Below are 7,100 nucleotides of genomic sequence, written 5' to 3'. Positions count from 1 at the left end.
ACACAGCAGATGGAGAGGAAACAGGCTGTCACACACAGGGGTAGGAGAGGAGACAGGCTGTCACACACAGGAGGAGAGGAGACAAACTGTCACACACAGGAGATGGAGAGGAGATAGGCTGTCACACACAGGGGTAGGAGAGGAGACAGGCTGTCACACACAGGGGTAGGAGTGCAGACAGGCTGTCACACACAGGAGAAGGAGAGGAGACAGGCTGTCACACACAGGGGTAGGAGAGGAGACAGGCTGTCACACACAGGGGTAGGTGAGGAGACAGGCTGTCACACACAGGAGAAGGAGAGGAGACAGGCTGTCACACACAGGGGTAGGTAAGGAGACAGTCTGTCACACACAGGGGTAGGAGAGGAGACAGGCTGTCACACACAGGAGAAGGAGAGGAGACAGGCTGACACACACAGGGGTAGGAGAGGAGACAGGCTGTCACACACAGGAGAAGGAGAGGAGACAGGCTGTCACACACAGGGGTAGGAGAGGAAACAGTCTGACACACACAGGGGTAGGAGAGGAGACAGGCTGTCACACACAGGGGTAGGAGAGGAGACAGGCTGTCACACACAGGAGAAGGAGAGGAGACAGGCTGTCACACACAGGAGATGGAGAGGAGACAGGCTGTCACACACAGGGGTAGGAGAGGAGACAGGCTGTCACACACAGGAGAAGGAGAGGAGACAGGCTGTCACACACAGGGGTAGGAGAGGAGACAGGCTGTCACACACAGGGGTAGGTGAGGAGACAGGCTGTCACACACAGGGGTAGGAGAGGAGACAGGCTGTCACACACAGGGGTAGGAGAGGAGACAGGCTGTCACACAAAGGGGTAGGTGAGGAGACAGGTTGTCACACACAGGGGTAGGAGAGGAGACAGACTGTCACACACAGGAGAAGGAGAGGAGACAGGCTTTCACACACAGGAGATGGAGAGGAGACAGGCTGTCACACACAGGGGTAGGAGAGGAGACAGGCTGTCACACACTGGGGTAGGAGAGGAGACAGGCTGTCGCACACAGGGGTAGGAGAGGAGACAGGCTGTCGCACACAGGAGAAGGAGAGGAGACAGGCTGTCGCTCACAGGAGATGGAGAGGAGACAGGCTGTCACACACAGGGGTAGGAGAGGAGACAGGCTGTCACACACAGGGGTAGATGAGGAGACAGGCTGTCAGACACAGGAGAAGGAGAGGAGACAGGCTGTCACACACAGGAGAAGGAGAGGAGACAGGCTGTCACACACAGGAGATGGAGAGGAGACAGGCTGTCACACACAGGAGATGGAGAGGAGACAGGCTGTGACACACAGGGGTAGGAGAGGAGACAGGCTGTCACACACAGGGGTAGGAGTGCAGACAGGCTGTCACACACAGGAGAAGGAGAGTAGACAGGCTGTCACACACAGGGGTAGGAGAGGACACAGGCTGTCACACACAGGGGTAGGTGAGGAGACAGGCTGTCACACACAGGGGTAGGTGAGGAGACAGGCTGTCGCACACAGGGGTAGGAGAGGAGACAGGCTGTCGCACACAGGAGAAGGAGAGGAGACAGGCTGTCGCACACAGGAGAAGGAGAGGAGACAGGCTGTCGCACACAGGAGATGGAGAGGAGACAGGATGTCGCACACAGGAGATGGAGAGGAGACAGGCTGTCACACACAGGGGTAGGAGAGGAGACAGGCTGTCACACACAGGGGTAGATGAGGAGACAGGTTGTCACACACAGGAGAAGGAGAGGAGACAGGGTGTCACACACAGGGGTAGGAGAGGAGACAGTCTGTCACACACAGGGGGGGGGAGGGATTAGACAGGCTGTCACACACAGGAGAAGGAGAGGAGACAGGCTGTCACACACAGCAGATGGAGAGGAAACAGGCTGTCACACACAGGGGTCGGAGAGGAGACAGGCTGTCACACACAGGAGGAGAGGAGACAAACTGTCACACACAGGAGATGGAGAGGAGATAGGCTGTCACACACAGGGGTAGGAGAGGAGACAGGCTGTCACACACAGGGGTAGGAGTGCAGACAGGCTGTCACACACAGGAGAAGGAGAGGAGACAGGCTGTCACACACAGGGGTAGGAGAGGAGACAGGCTGTCACACACAGGGGTAGGTGAGGAGACAGGCTGTCACACACAGGAGAAGGAGAGGAGACAGGCTGTCACACACAGGGGTAGGTAAGGAGACAGTCTGTCACACACAGGGGTAGGAGAGGAGACAGGCTGTCACACACAGGAGAAGGAGAGGAGACAGGCTGACACACACAGGGGTAGGAGAGGAGACAGGCTGTCACACACAGGAGAAGGAGAGGAGACAGGCTGTCACACACAGGGGTAGGAGAGGAAACAGTCTGACACACACAGGGGTAGGAGAGGAGACAGGCTGTCACACACAGGGGTAGGAGAGGAGACAGGCTGTCACACACAGGAGAAGGAGAGGAGACAGGCTGTCACACACAGGAGATGGAGAGGAGACAGGCTGTCACACACAGGGGTAGGAGAGGAGACAGGCTGTCACACACAGGAGAAGGAGAGGAGACAGGCTGTCACACACAGGGGTAGGAGAGGAGACAGGCTGTCACACACAGGGGTAGGTGAGGAGACAGGCTGTCACACACAGGGGTAGGAGAGGAGACAGGCTGTCACACACAGGGGTAGGAGAGGAGACAGGCTGTCACACAAAGGGGTAGGTGAGGAGACAGGTTGTCACACACAGGGGTAGGAGAGGAGACAGACTGTCACACACAGGAGAAGGAGAGGAGACAGGCTTTCACACACAGGAGATGGAGAGGAGACAGGCTGTCACACACAGGGGTAGGAGAGGAGACAGGCTGTCACACACTGGGGTAGGAGAGGAGACAGGCTGTCTTAACAGGGGTAGGTGAGGAGACAGGCTGTCACACACAGGGGTAGGAGAGGAGACAGGCTGTCACACACAGGAGAAGGAGAGGAGACAGGCTGACACACACAGGGGTAGGAGAGGAGACAGGCTGTCACACACAGGAGAAGGAGAGGAGACAGGCTGTCACACACAGGGGTAGGAGAGGAAACAGTCTGACACACACAGGGGTAGGAGAGGAGACAGGCTGTCACACACAGGGGTAGGAGAGGAGACAGGCTGTCACACACAGGAGAAGGAGAGGAGACAGGCTGTCACACACAGGAGATGGAGAGGATACAGGCTGTCACACACAGGGGTAGGAGAGGAGACAGGCTGTCACACACAGGAGAAGGAGAGGAGACAGGCTGTCACACACAGGGGTAAGAGAGGAGACAGGCTGTCACACACAGGGGTAGGTGAGGAGACAGGCTGTCACACACAGGGGTAGGAGAGGAGACAGGCTGTCACACACAGGGGTAGGAGAGGAGACAGGCTGTCACACAAAGGGGTAGGTGAGGAGACAGGTTGTCACACACAGGGGTAGGAGAGGAGACAGACTGTCACACACAGGAGAAGGAGAGGAGACAGGCTGTCACACACAGGAGAAGGAGAGGAGACTGGCTGTCACACACAGGGGTAGGTGAGGAGACAGGCTGTCACACACAGGGGTTTGAGAGGAGACAGGCTGTCACACACAGGAGATGGAGAGGAGACAGGCTGTCACACACAGGGGTAGGAGAGGAGACAGGCAGTCACACACAGGGGTACATGAGGAGACAAGCTGTCAAACACAGGAGAAGGAGAGGAGACAGGCTGTCACACACAGGGGTAGGAGAGGAGACAGGCTGTCACACACAGGGGTAGGAGAGGAGACAGGCTGTCACACACAGGAGATGGAGAGGAGACAGGCTGTCACACAGAGGGGTAGGAGAGGAGACAGGCTGTCACACACAGGAGAAGGAGAGGAGACAGGCTGTCACACACAGGATATGAAGAGGAGACAGGCTGTCACACACAGGGGTAGGTGAGGAGACAGGTTGTCACACACAGGGGTAGGAGAGGAGACAGACTGTCACACACAGGAGAAGGAGAGGAGACAGGCTGTCACACACAGGGGTAGGAGAGGAGACAGGCTGTCACACACAGGGGTAGGTGAGGAGACAGGCTGTCACACACAGGGGTTTGAGAGGAGACAGGCTGTCACACACAGGAGATGGAGAGGAGACAGGCTGTCACACACAGGGGTAGGAGAGGAGACAGGCAGTCACACACAGGGGTACATGAGGAGACAAGCTGTCAAACACAGGAGAAGGAGAGGAGACAGGCTGTCACACACAGGGGTAGGAGAGGAGACAGGCTGTCACACACAGGGTTAGGAGAGGAGACAGGCTGTCACACACAGGAGATGGAGAGGAGACAGGCTGTCACACAGAGGGGTAGGAGAGGAGACAGGCTGTCACACACAGGAGAAGGAGAGGAGACAGGCTGTCACACACAGGATATGAAGAGGAGACAGGCTGTCACACACAGGGGTAGGAGAGGAGACAGGCTGTCACACACAGGGGTAGGAGAGGAGACAGGCTGTCACACACAGGGGTAGGTGAGGAGACAGGCTGTCACACACAGGGGTAGGAGAGGAGACAGGCTGTCACAGACAGGGGTAGGTGAGGAGAAAGTCTGTCACACACAGGGGTAGGAGAGGAGACAGGCTGTCACACACAGGAGAAGGAGAGGAGACAGGCTGTCACACACAGGGGTAGGAGAGGAGACAGGCTGTCACACACAGGGGTAGATGAGGAGACAGGCTGTCACACACAGGAGAAGGAGAGGAGACAGGCTGTCACACACAGGGGTAGGAGAGGAGACAGGCTGTCACACACAGGGGTAAGAGAGGAGACAGGCTGTCACACACAGGAGATGTAGAGGAGACAGGCTGTCACACACAGGAGATGGAGAGGACACAGGCTGTCACACACAGGGTTAGGAGAGGAGACAGGCTGTCACACACTGGGGTAGGAGAGGAGACAGGCTGTCTTACACAGGGGTAGGTGAGGAGACAGGCTGTCACACACAGGGTAGGAGAGGAGACAGGCTGTCACACACAGGGGTAGGAGAGGAGACAGGCTGTCACACACAGGGGTAGGAGAGGAGACAGGCTGTCACACACAGGGGTAGGAGAGGAGACAGGCTGTCACACACAGGGGAAGGAGAGGAGACAGGCTGTCACACACAGGGGTACGAGAGGAGACAGGCTGTCACACACAGGGGTAGGTGAGGAGACAGGCTGTCACACACAGAGGTAGGAGAGGAGACAGGCTGTCACACACAGGGGTAGGTGAGGAGACAGGCTGTCGCACACAGGGGTAGGTGAGGAGACAGACTGTCACACACAGGAGAAGGAGAGGAGACAGGCTGTAACACACAGGAGAAGGAGAGGAGACTGGCTGTCACACAGGGGTAGGAGAGGAGGCAGGCTGTGACACACAGGGGTAGGAGAGGAGGCAAGCTGTCACACACAGGGGTAGGTGAGGAGACAGGCTGTCACACACAGGGGTAGGAGAGGAGACAGGCTGTCACACACAGGAGAAGGAGAGGAGACAGGCTGTCACACACAGGGGTAGGAGAGGAGACAGGCTGTCACACACAGGGGTAGGTGAGGAGACAGGCTGTCACACACAGGGGTATGAGAGGAGACAGGCTGTCACACACAGGAGATGGAGAGGAGACAGGCTGTCACACACAGGGGTAGGAGAGGAGACAGGCAGTCACACACAGGGGTACATGAGGAGACAAGCTGTCAAACACAGGAGAAGGAGAGGAGACAGGCTGTCACACACAGGGGTAGGAGAGGAGACAGACTGTCACACACAGGGGTAGGAGAGGAGACAGGCTGTCACACACAGGAGATGGAGAGGAGACAGGCTGTCACACAGAGGGGTAGGAGAGGAGACAGGCTGTCACACACAGGAGAAGGAGAGGAGACAGGCTGTCACACACAGGATATGAAGAGGAGACAGGCTGTCACACACAGGGGTAGGTGAGGAGACAGGCTGTCGCACACAGGGGTAGGTGAGGAGACAGGCTGTCACACACAGGGGTAGGAGAGGAGACAGGCTGTCACAGACAGGGGTAGGTGAGGAGAAAGTCTGTCACACACAGGGGTAGGAGAGGAGACAGGCTGTCACACACAGGAGAAGGAGAGGAGACAGGCTGTCACACACAGGGGTAGGAGAGGAGACAGGCTGTCACACACAGGGGTAGATGAGGAGACAGGCTGTCACACACAGGAGAAGGAGAGGAGACAGGCTGTCACACACAGGGGTAGGAGAGGAGACAGGCTGTCACACACAGGGGTAGGAGAGGAGACAGGCTGTCACACACAGGAGATGTAGAGGAGACAGGCTGTCACACACAGGAGATGGAGTGGAGACAGGCTGTCACACACAGGGTTAGGAGAGGAGACAGGCTGTCACACACTGGGGTAGGAGAGGAGACAGGCTGTCTTACACAGGGGTAGGTGAGGAGACAGGCTGTCACACACAGGGTAGGAGAGGAGACAGGCTGTCACACACAGGGGTAGGAGAGGAGACAGGCTGTCACACACAGGGGTAGGAGAGGAGACAGGCTGTCACACACAGGGGTAGGAGAGGAGACAGGCTGTCACACACAGGGGAAGGAGAGGAGACAGGCTGTCACACACAGGGGTACGAGAGGAGACAGACTGTCACACACAGGGGTAGGTGAGGAGACAGGCTGTCACACACAGAGGTAGGAGAGGAGACAGGCTGTCACACACAGGGGTAGGTGAGGAGACAGGCTGTCGCACACAGGGGTAGGAGAGGAGACAGGCTGTCACACACAGGGGTAGGAGAGGAGACAGGCTGTCACACACAGGAGAAGGAGAGGAGACAGGCTGTCACACACAGGGGTAGGAGAGGAGACAGGCTGTCACACACAGGGGTAGGTGAGGAGACAGGCTGTCACACACAGGGGTATGAGAGGAGACAGGCTGTCACACACAGGAGATGGAGAGGAGACAGGCTGTCACACACAGGGGTAGGAGAGGAGACAGGCTGTCACACACAGGGGTACATGAGGAGACAAGCTGTCAAACACAGGAGAAGGAGAGGAGACAGGCTGTCACACACAGGGGTAGGAGAGGAGACAGGCTGTCACACACAGGGGTAGGAGAGGAGACAGGCTGTCACACAC

Source organism: Taudactylus pleione, unplaced genomic scaffold (assembly GCF_031769625.1).
Source record: "Taudactylus pleione unplaced genomic scaffold, aTauple2 ptg000642l, whole genome shotgun sequence".
NCBI lineage: Eukaryota > Metazoa > Chordata > Amphibia > Anura > Myobatrachidae > Taudactylus > Taudactylus pleione.
Note: the sequence above shows the minus strand (reverse complement) of the source record.